We start from the raw sequence: 10933 nt of genomic DNA, 5'->3' as shown, positions 1-10933 counted from the left end.
ACCCTTCTTCTCTCTTTCCTCAAGGCCCATCCTCACCCTTATTCTCTCCAGACTTCAGGACAACTCCCAGGCCCTTCTCCAGGACCTGTGGCTGCCTGACCCCTTCCCCTGAAGGAATCAACTAACATATGCATACTATGTGCTGAGCCCTGGGCTAGGTCCTTATTTCATTCAGCCAGAATCACAGTCCCATAGGGTGGGCATTATTGGTGCCATTTTGTAAAGGAAAAAACCCCAAACCTCAAAGGGGTTTGGGTCCTTGGTCACACAGGTGGCCAAAGGTAAAGCCAGAATCACACCCAGGACTCCTGGCTCTGAGCAGATACACTGCCTGCGTCACCGCACCATCCTTGTCTTCTCACCCCTCCAGGGCTTGAGTGATTAGCTAACTTAAGAAAGGACTCAGATCCACTGCGAGTGGCTGGCTGCCGATGAGAAAATTAGATTAAGTTTTTTTTTCCTGACATGTCAGGACTTTTACAGTCAAGTGGGTATTGTTGCCTTTAATGTAATCCACTTGGGAAGTTTGATACGTATTCCAATCATGTCCCGCTGTCAACGCACCTTTGCGACTCCCCTTTGGAAGTCTGTAGCATATAATCTTGAACACTGGTGAATGTTTATCTTTCTAGGGTGAACTGTATTTTTGGAAATACCCCCAAATCATTTGTAGTCAAGTCTGGAGAATAAGGTGAGGCATTAGAATTGGTGATTCTGCTTTGAGTCAAGCGCCTCTGAAAACATTGCTCAGTGAAGTGTAGTACAGACACTCACTGTCCCATGGGTCCCAGCTTTTGGGTGGTATAGATGATTTCTCAGATGTTTCAGAACCTTGACATGTGAAATAAAGCTTGATTGGCTATTCAATGGAAGAGAAAGGTGGGGGAAAGGGAGGGCACTGATGCTTGAAAGCAAATGACTCATGATCTTGTCTCATGATTTGGAGCCACTTTTGGGCCAGGGGAGTGGGAACTCCCTTGGAAGATATATGGCTCTCTGGTCCTGGGTCAGCTAGGGCATCACTGGCTTTTTGAGTATCATTTCCCTGCAAAAGGTGTTGCCCAGTTTGACTTTATCTGGAAGACACAGTAACAGGAATGCTCTCTCTTCTGTCCATCACAAGAGTGTGGCTCAACATTTTACAACACAATTTCTTGTTTTCTTGTAAGACTCGGTTTCTTTGCCTTAATTGAACGCTTCAGCCATCAGTCTCACTGTTAATCATCTTTTTCAATGAGTTGGATCTTTTCAGTATTTTTACAATATTTTCATGGGGCTCAGGGACGGAAAGGAAGGGGGCTGGACAGTTGCTTCCGGCAATGTCCTGCTTACCCACCTGTCTTTAAACCTGGCAACTCTGTATAACATCCAATTGTTTTTGGCATTATCTCACTTCCGCACACCTCTTTAAGCCTCTCAAGTGTCCCCTTTGCAAGATTTCCATGACTTTGGCTCTATCAGAAATACCCACTCCCTTTATGAGGAACCAACCCTGCATGCACTTCCCGTCTCCATGAGCTCGGCTGGAGCTGGCTGTGGTGGAGCCAGGAAATGTATGCTGGGGTGACACCGAGGAGATGCTGCCGTGGGCTGATGCATGTCAATCTCTCCTCCTCTGCTTTCAGGGAAAACCTGCCTGGTGAAGTTATTGTCATACGAGGTATGTACAGTTTAATAGGGGCCCCTGGAGTTAGGTACCCTTGCCTTTGTTATTTCAGACAAGCTCAGTGAAAACTTTGGGAAATTACTCCAACTCTATGAGCTTCAGTTTTGTGATCTGCAGAGTGGGAATAATAATAGCTATATTCTGGGAGGTTGTGAGGACCAAGTGTGATGCTTCATACGAAGAGCTTGGATTGTGACTAGTGCACAACAGATGCTCAAAAATGAAAGCCATCTTTACGATGACCGGAATGGTCATCGTCAGTGCCCCAGCCAGTTGTGAGCTGTGGCCGTTTTTGGCCGGATGAACTAACTGGTCACAGAGGGAGGGAAGGGGAGGTCAGTGATATCTGTCCATGGTTCTGATTCATTTGGCCAAGAGCCATTTTGACTGATCCAATAAACGTCAGTGATCACCTATTTTTGTGTCAGATGCTCTCCTAAGTACCAGACTGTTCAGGTAAAGGGGAAGCCTTTCATCTAGGCTCCCAGACAGTCTCATGTGTACATAGGTGACAGTGTGTGTGACATGCCCATCTCATGTGCATACACATATGTAGGCATTTTTAAAACACTGGGTGTAATGTGAGTGTAGTCTGTGCGTGTATTGCGGGGAGGATGAGTGGTTTGGGGCTGAAACGTAGGAGAGGAATTGCTGTCATGCAGCTCACCTGGGCAAATACCCGGTAAGATGGCCCCTCCTTGGCCATGAGGACAGGGTGGCTTCGTAGAACTTCCCAGAGAAGTACACTGGCCCCCACCTCTCTCCTCCTCCAGATGGCCTACCAGAGCAGAATAAATCTGAGGCCAGAGCTGAGCTGCTCTCCTGATGGGCACTCCAAACTAATTTTCTGGTGCATTATACACTTTGCCTTTTGAACAATCGATGGCCTTAAATGCTGTTTGGTTCCTGCAGCCAAATCCAAGAGAAATAAGACATAATCCATCTGGCTGATATGGCCAGAGCAGGGAGGGAAGGAGAGAGAAAGAGGGAGGCTTGAGCTGCCCTGGGGATCTCTGCTTGGCTCAGGGAGGGCGGGGGAACTGGAGGGACCTGCCAGCTTTCAAGGGAATGGGCCTTTAAGAGATATTGATGGCTGGCTAATCACGGCCCTGTTTGTCTCAATGCATTCTACCCATAGAGCTGTCACTCCTGCAGGAGCTGAGCTCTAGTGGGGAAAGGCTGGGATACAGCTCAGAATTTAATATTCAGAGGGAGAGCCCTGGCCCCTGGTGTGGATGTCCTCCAATCCTGGATGGAGGGTCTGGCAGTCTGGAGTTAGATTTCAGGCATAATCTCTTAGAAGCCCTGAGATGGCACCAGGTAGTTTATCCTGGGGGGCAGGGATGTGAGGTCTCAGAATATTCTGGGGGTTGCTTGGAGGACCCCATAACAGGCTCAGGAGAGGACCTGGCCCTGCAGTCCTGCCCTGGGGCTCAGCCTGGCAGGGGTGGGATGTGGGGAGGTGCACTGCAGGAAAAAGGGGGTTGACTTGGTCTCCCCATTCAGGTTATTCCCTACAGGAAGAGGGAAAGCAGAATCGCTCTCCTACAGAGCATCTGCTCCTACAGGTGAGATTTCTAGAAGGACAAGCAGTGAGCATCTCAGGTGCCCCTGCTGCTTCTGACAGCCCAGCTGGGGCGACTGCATCCCGAGGACCCCTGCACATCCTCCACCTCTCTCTCTCCCTCTGGCCTGTGCTCCTCTCAGGGGAATGAGTTGAGGGAGTCAGGTGCCTGGCCCAGGGCTCAGTTTCCCTGTCTCTTTCTAGGAACAACGCCGTCTAGAGACAGATAAGTGGAAGATGCAGACCTCTGCTGGACCCAGGGGTTTGGATCATTTTCCTTGCGGATGGAATACCCAGAAGGTAGGAGAAATGACGTTTGTGGTGTGAAGTCAGTCAGGTAGCAGCCTGGTGAGATGTGAGTGTGGCAGGAACACATCTTCCCAAAGGGTAGTTTGGGAGTGGTTTCCCTGCGGAAGGCCTGCAGGTGGAGGCTGTGGGAGGTGGCCGCTCTCCGGCCCTGCCCTGCACCTGGCTCTGGGGAATGGGACCCACCCTAACTGCCTGTCTGCATCTGTAAGCACTGCCGCATGCCTGGGCTGCTGCTGGGACCACACCTGAGACACAGGTGACACCTCAGGGTAGGGGAGGGTGGCAAGGCCAATAAGGGGCCCAGCCAGGTGCCAGGGCAGAGGAGCCACAGGCAGGGGGCTGGGAACCTAGGCCGGGTACAGCCCCCATACAGAGGGGGCTTCAAGATGGGCAGTTGGGAGCTAACTTGGAGGGTGATGAAAGGGAGGCTCAGTGTTGGCTTGAGCCACGGAGGCCCCCCCCAGCTCTTCACAGCCAGGGCCGGGGGCTCCCCTCCAAGGCCTGGCCATATCTGCCCCTGCTTAGCTAGAGAACGGCTCCTGCTTCTTTGGTCCAGGACAGCTCCGCCTTCAGCGGCTGCAGCATTGACAATCCAGCGGTGGGGGCAGCTCTGTGATAAGGGCGGGGCCTGTGCACTTCTCCGATGGGTAATTATGCTTTGAGCGTGTTTTACGGAGATGCAGGGCTTGTCTGACAAGGCACACGCTTGTTCCTGCTGCCGAGGCAGCTGGGGAGCTGAACGGAGAGGCCAGGAGCTGGAGATGACGTTGCCGCTTGGGGAACCCGTCGTGAATAATGAGCTTCTCATCCCAAGGGACACTCATCCAGCTGGGTCTCCTGTTCCTCCCCTGGCCCGGGAAGGAAAGCAAGGGGGCTGGGGCTGGGTCAGAGGACTCCTCAGAGTAGAGGGAGCTGGGGAATATCACACACTTATGGTAAAAGTTATTATAAACATTTATTGTTAATTATTTCAATAGCAGAGATGCCTAATATTTGTAGAGTGTTCTGTATGTTTCAAAGCATTTTCACTTTGGATTCTCACCATAGTCCTTTGATGTATGGACAGATCTTTATCCCCACTTGAATGATGAAAAGGGAGACCCAAGAACATTAGGTGGCTTGGCCAGCCAGGTCCAAAGCCTGGTTTCCTGACTTGCTGTTCAAGGCACCTTCTCTGTCTCCAAGTTGGTCAGTCTCTCTGTTACACCGAGTCCCCAGCCCTGCGTCATTCCAGAGGCCCTGTGTGTGTGAGGCCCCTGGGCGGGAGTGGAGAGGAAGGGTCAGGCGGGAGAAGGGGCCAGGTCCCCGCATCAGGGTGCTCCTGCAGGAGGACAGGAATTCACGGGAGGTGGAGTGAGAGTGACCTGAAATCACAGGCGGTGAGGGTGAGACAGCCCAGTGAGTGTTTCCACAGATGCTGCCCCACCATTGTGGGAGGCGGCAACACTGATTGCCATCTGCTTGCAGGTTTGCTTTAAAAGACACCGCATGACAAATCAGCCCTTTCTGTGCACTGCACACGTGAAGATGATGCCAACAAACACTCTGTGGATTCTGTACTGAAAAACTGAGAGACCAGAAAAGATGATAGGATTGTTCAATTGGGCTGGGGTAAACCATGGAAGGCTTCCTGATGGAGGCAGTTCTGCGCAGAGTCTGGAAAGAAGGAGAGGACAGGCACCATTAGAGGGGAAATGGAGGGCCTGGGGCAAAGGGATGAAAGCATGTTTGGGATGGTGAGCATTTTAGCTTGGAAGGCTCGGGGCAGGGGGACTTAGGGTGGGTGAAGGACTTGGGGTGGCAGGTCAGATGTGAATTGGATAAGCTAGAAATTAAGGAGCCTCTGAGGATGGTTATAAGGGGAGAAATACAATCAAAACAGTGTGAAATCATTTGCAAGGCTTTGTGTAGAGTCAGGAGTGAAAGGAGGGACTGAGGACAGGTGTGGGCAGATGAAGACTCAGGCATCAGCTGCGTCCCGCTGTGACTTGGATTCCAGGCACTGGCCATGGAACCTGGAATTCTCTGGATGGCTCTGGGGCTTTAGGACTGTCAGCACATTCTGACCTAGCCCTGCTTTCACATTGGTCTGCATTCTGGAACTTGGCAGGATGGACAGTTCCCACAGCCCATTGCCCCGACCCACAGCGCCTTCCTTCTCCCAGCCAGCACCTAGCCTTCCCTCTACAGGATGCCAGTTCAGTGCTGGATTCTGCCTCAGGCTCCAAGACAAATCTTGCTGCTCTGGGAAGATGCCCTGCTGCTCCTTCTGCTCCACTCCGGGGTGATTGATGGCTGCGGGAGGTGGTTGAGCAGCCTGCCTCCCCCAGCCCAGTTCAGATGGTTGTAGTGGGTGGGAAGTAGGGTTCCAGGGTAGAGTAGTGGCCAGGAGGACAGGCCAGGGAGATGACCAGGGATGCTCCAAAAAGTGGTTAGAGTGGTTCTAAATGGAGTTGCTGGTGCCAGGGGCCAGGAGATGGCTGCAAAGTCCTATAGAGTTAGCTTAATATTGGATTCTTACGAGTGGGAAGAAAGCGATACTGTGCCACCTAATTTCTTGCTTTCTCAAGGCCACCCTGGACCAGGGTTCTGAAAGACTCATGATGGCTATGGAGTGAAGGCCCTCTATTGTCTTCAAGAGGAGGCCAAGGCTCAGGAAGAAGGAGGTGGTTTATCCTTAAAAGGATGTGCCCTGTGAGTCCCACCACACAGCGCCTTTCTCAACCTTTGCCCTTCTCTTTGGGCTCCCACGGTGTAAGTTTCAGCCTTTCTAGGGAATTTGAAAGGGACAAATCCTCCTCTTGGGATCTGGGGTGGGGGTAACCCAGGAGCTATAGGCACCTGTAAAACCAATTTAAAAATCAGTCTAGCCAACCAGCCCCCAAAGGAACCAAGGGAGCTATAGAGTAACTCAAAAGCAGACACTAATGGAGGAGAAAAGAAATGTAGTTACATATTCATCAGCTTTTAAATATTCATGAGGATTGTAAAGCAGATTAATTTTCATGCCTCATTTCTCCCGTGGTTCCCGCTGTCCATATTTTACCGCAGCAGCAGAAGAAAAAGGAGCTATGGATCACTTGGCCACTGCCCTCCCCATCACTTAAGGAGCAGCGCTTGTGCGTGTGTGACAGGTGGGGGACGGCGGGGTGGTCACTATGGAGGTGATGGTTTTTGTCTCCTGAGGGACAGGTCCCTTTGGTCGAATCAGGCCCTTGTGAGAAAAGCAGGACACAGCAGCAGTGACAGTGACGGTGACAGTGTAGGGAAGTGTCTGAGGGAGAGGGAGCGTTCTGGAGCAGAGGGCTCTGGGGGCATCGAGATAATTGCCGGCTTCCCCAGGGTGAAGAGAGGAAAGGACCTTTACCAGAGTCAGCAAGAGTTTCATTTGCACTCCCCTAAACTAACTGTCTGAGACGAATGATTGAGTGGGGTGACAGAGCAGGGGAGAGGGCATGCAGAGAGGGAGTGAGGAAGAGAAGGACGAGAGAGACTGAAGGACAAAGAGAAGGAGGGCAGTGAGGGGGAGGAAGAAACAGGGGTAGGGGGAAGGAATGGACAGGGTGATCAAGGGCCCCATCTGTCATCTTTTCCAGGGGACAGCATTAGAAAAAAAGGTCATCAGATAAAAGCAGTAAGGATGGAGGTCAGATAACGGGAAGGATTTTCAGATCCCAGGGCTATGGGACTGTCTCTCTACAGAAAGTGGGAGAAACGTTTCCCTGAGTCACACACCAGCTGTGAGGCAGAGTAAAGGCAGCCTGAAGCCAGAGATGCATCAGGAATTGCTTGGAAAACACAGCCAACAAGAGCTCAGAGAGTCAGTGTCAGATGTTTGGTATGGAGAAGAGCCATCCTAAAGCCAGTGGGAGCAAATATCATGGGAATGAAATAATATCATGGGATGAAATGAAAAAATATCATGGGAATGGGAATAAAATGGGAATGAAGGGACAGGCATTCTAGGCAAAGCCTTGTGTCGTCTTGAAATCCTCCTCTCTTGTGTCCCCTCTTTGAACCCACAAGCTCTCCCCTTTTCTCAGGGTCCTAGTCAACTCTTGGGCAGGGCTTTGCTGTTGGGAGTGAGTCCTTCACCCGTGTTCTTCCCAAAAAACCAGCAACACCAGGGTGAGCAGCCTCAGGGCTCAATTACCCTTCACCTTCTTGGGCTCCAACCAGACAGAACAGGGCAGTTTGTGGTAAGAGTGTTTCCAGGACAAGTTCAAAGCTCAGCCCAGTGGAGCAGGTTTGAGCCAAGACTGGATGACTCAGTTTTGTGGCCCTCAGCCCCTTTCAGCTTCTCCCCAATACCCAGGTCAGCATTGCTGCCCTCAGGCGACCCTGCCTGGTTTTGGGGCATCTGAGCATCTCATTTTCAGTCTTCCTCTTTTCTCTTCTCACCTCTCCCTTCCCTCACTTGCTGCCCATCCTCCACGTTGGGTGCAATATGATCAGCTCCTAAAAAGGGCTACTTCCCACTGCTACCTGACTCTCAAGGTCACTCTAGGGCATGGAGGGCGTGTGCAGATGGGCTGGGGGTGTGGTGCAGGTGCTCCTTCTTCAGGCATGTTTGGTATAGATAAGGAAGTGACAGTGACGTCACTGCATGAAGCCCAAGGCGGGAAGATGGGGAGTGGCGGTTATCCAAGGTGGGAGGTTTGCGCAAGGAGAGAAGAAGCTCAGACACATGCTTCGAGGTGATGCGTGTGCCCCTCCTAGACTCCCACCTTCATGGGTCTGCCACCACCCCTGAGATGGCCTCCACTTGTCACCCAGGCCAGATGTTCCTCCTCTTCCTCCCCCTCACCAGGGTGGAGAGGTGGTGTCTGCAGTGTGGGGGAGTCTGGGTGAGCTTTTGAGCCCCCAGGGCTTCCCCAACTTGAAGCCTCGAGCCCCAAGCTGGGGCAGTGCTGCCGGGGGCCCTGGGTATCAGGTGAGCCCAGTCTGGGCAACTCTCAGAAGAGAGCACCGCAGTAGGGTGGCTATGAGTCCTGACTTTGGTGCCAGGTGGAGCCTGAATTTCATCTCCACTATCTATGTGCTGCAGACAAGTTACTTAACCTCCACCCCTTATCTTATCTGTAAAATGGAGATAATTACACTCCCTCCTTCCAGCAGGAGTTGGGGAAGCAGGGATGTGGGCACTGAGTAAATGCAGGTGTTATTATATTTTTTGTTGTTGATGGACTTGCTGAGAGGATGGAGGCTGCAACCCACAGCCCTGTCCTGGCTCCCCACTCCAGCTGCTTTCATGAAGCCCCTAGCTTCCTGACTCTTGTTCTGGATCCTTGTCTGACAGTCCCCCAGAGGGACCCATTGCATCCTTAATTGCAATCCTCTTGCTTGGCAAAGCCATCAGCACCTAATGTCCTATGTCATTGCTGGTTCTCTGCCGGCGGACACCGCACTCCGGGGGCTGCTCAGCCACCCAGGACAACTCCATCTGGCCAGGAACGGCCATGGCGGTCGGGGGTGGAGGGGGAAGGGGAAGGGGAAGGGGAAGGGCCAGAACCTTCCAGTGATGCATTGGTGACACTTTGCTTACAAATCATTTAATATCAGAGGGCAAAGGCCTCTGTGACTCTGTCTCTGGTCCTTTCTACCACTTTGGACCTTCATCTCTTCCCTGGAAATTGCAGAGGTACCTCTGATCTCCCCCACCAGAGCCTTATCCATCTCTTCACCCAAGAGCAAGCTCTTGGATCCGGGGATAAAATGAGGTTCCTCCCAGCCCCCGGCCCCACCCCACCTTGGCTAGGATGCCTGTGAGGGGTTTTTAAGGTAGGGCCCAGCAAAAAGTCAGGGCTGGGGAAGATGAACTCGGAGGAAGATTCAGGACCCAGTGGAGACTGAGATTCAGAGAAGCGTCTGAGTTCCCATTTCCTGGGTCCCAAGGCCAGTGCCTCTCCTGGGCTAGCACCCATGGTGAGCGCCTCTCTGCTCCAGCACCCAAGGAGCACCCAGGGAACAGGGAGCAGCTTCCTCAGGAGTTCACCTGCAAGACTGGCCTGAGGGTGGCTTTGGCTGCCCTCCCAGCACAGGGCTGACAGTAAGTGGGCAGCTCTGTCGGCTTGCCCAGTCACATCAGGACAACAGATTTTGTTCAAAGGAAGCCCAGGGCCTCCCCATGTTTGAGAAAGAGCTTAGAAAAGAGACGGGGGGAGGAGGAGACTCCCAGCTGCCATCCTTGCCCCCTCCCTCCCCAGTCCTCCTGGCCACGTTCCTGCCACCGCCTTCCCAGGCGCCAGGGGATGCGTCTCTCTTACCTTGAGCCCAGGAAGAGACACAAACCCCTTTGCTGGTTCCTCTCAGCGTTGCTGGGATCCGCTGGCATTTTCACAAAGGACTTCCATAAATACTAAGGGAGAACAAAACGGAAGTAATTACAGAAAATACAAACAGCATGAAAACAGTCAAGTTTCTAAAGTACAGGTTTCCCAGCCTCAGATAACCACCCTGGAGCCCAAGATGCTGGCCCGCCTTCCCGCAGGCCCCGGGCCGGGCTCCAGCCCTCGCAGACTGGCCTGCCGCTGCACATCTTGGCTCCCATGGGGCTGGGCTGCCAGGCCGAGTCCCAGGCGGAGTCCTCCTGCCCCTCAGCGTCCCATTTGAGGATTGGCCTCAGCCGTAGCTGTGGCGTCTAACACACTGAATAACTCACACCTGGCTTCCGGTGGAGGCTTCAACCCCCTCACGGGCATTGCTGAGACAGGTAAGCCCTCATCTCCATCCACAGCCCCATCCATGGGACACCCACTACCCGAGCACATTCTCGCTGTGGAGTCACTGTCTGACTCTCCACGGCCCCTGAACCAACCTGCTCACACACAGTAGAGGACACGTGGCAGCCTTTGTTCAGTGTGACCGGCCCCCTGGACTGAGGTCGACCGGACTAGCATGGGCACCTGAGCCATCCTTGGGGTATTGGAATTGGGACCTAGAGACTATCTCTTCACGCCTTTCTTTCTTTGTTCCATGTGGGCTTGGGAGCCCCGAGAGGCCACGTTGAATTGTGAGGTCTGCCCAGCTGTGCACGGAGAAGCCGAGGACGAGGTGGGGCTGAGGATGGGAGATGGGGAGTGGGCGGGCAGGAGCCCCTGGTTCCGGCTGGCGTTCCTGACCTTGGCGAGGCTTGACCCATGACACGACTGAGGCTTGACCATGTCCCTGCACTGGGGCTCTATATGACACTCCTGTGTCCCTTTTGTAAAATTTCCCTTTATTGAAATGCTAGTTTGAGTGGGTTCTGTAACTTGCCACACCTGAGTCCCAGCTGATATGGCCACACCTATAACTGGGACAAACACAATAGTGCACCTGGGGCCCGGGAGGACCCAAGCTGGGTCTGCACGGGGGCTTGAGTGGACAGAGAGAGAGTCATGGACCACCAACCT

The 10933-nt window shown here is 52.9% G+C and overlaps 1 long non-coding RNA gene across 2 annotated transcripts; it reads left to right on the top strand.

Annotated features, from left to right (window-relative positions):
• The first annotated feature begins 5689 nt into the window (after nt 1-5689).
• Nucleotides 5690-7462, top strand: LOC140691180 (uncharacterized). Of its 2 annotated transcripts, none has more exons than XR_012066711.1 (4): nt 5690-5823; nt 6110-6293; nt 6591-6673; nt 7242-7462. It is a non-coding gene; the product is annotated as an uncharacterized lncRNA (long non-coding RNA). The 2 variants fall into 2 exon arrangements; XR_012066710.1 differs by having other exon boundaries at nt 7136-7462.
• Nucleotides 7463-10933: the final 3471 nt, after the last annotated feature.

The sequence above is a fragment of the Vicugna pacos genome, chromosome 33 (genome assembly GCF_048564905.1).
Source record: "Vicugna pacos chromosome 33, VicPac4, whole genome shotgun sequence".
In the NCBI taxonomy this organism is placed as follows: Eukaryota; Metazoa; Chordata; class Mammalia; order Artiodactyla; family Camelidae; genus Vicugna; species Vicugna pacos.
Note: the sequence above shows the minus strand (reverse complement) of the source record. Positions and strands in the feature narration are given on the sequence as shown.